Genomic DNA, 405 nt, shown 5'->3' with positions numbered 1-405 from the left:
GAATGTGATTTAATTCTATTTACTTAAAATATATTCTTAAATGTTAACAAATTCAGATAAATTGAAATAATGCAATAAAAGTTAAAAAAAAAAATAAAAGATTTTGCCTGACTGTCAGAAGGATGTTAGGTTAGATGCAGAGATGGGCAAAGCTGATGGATGAGACAGGGACTAAAAGTAGCCCAAGGTCATTTGACTATACATTTGCTGTATCTAACCCCCCAAGCCCCCTTCTGCAGTCACAAGTTCTAATCAGCCAGTCTTGTAGCATCTCTAACATGTATCTTTTCTTGGTTGTTTACTTTTGACACAGGGTTTTCTTGTGTAGACTGAGCTGCCCTTGAGCTCACAGAGATCTGCTTGCCTTGGGAGCGCTGGGATTAAAGGTGTGTGCTAGCGAGCCAG

The sequence above is a fragment of the Mastomys coucha genome, unplaced genomic scaffold (genome assembly GCF_008632895.1).
Source record: "Mastomys coucha isolate ucsf_1 unplaced genomic scaffold, UCSF_Mcou_1 pScaffold22, whole genome shotgun sequence".
NCBI lineage: Eukaryota > Metazoa > Chordata > Mammalia > Rodentia > Muridae > Mastomys > Mastomys coucha.
The sequence above is the reverse complement of the archived record's forward strand: the minus strand, read 5'-3'. Positions refer to the sequence as shown.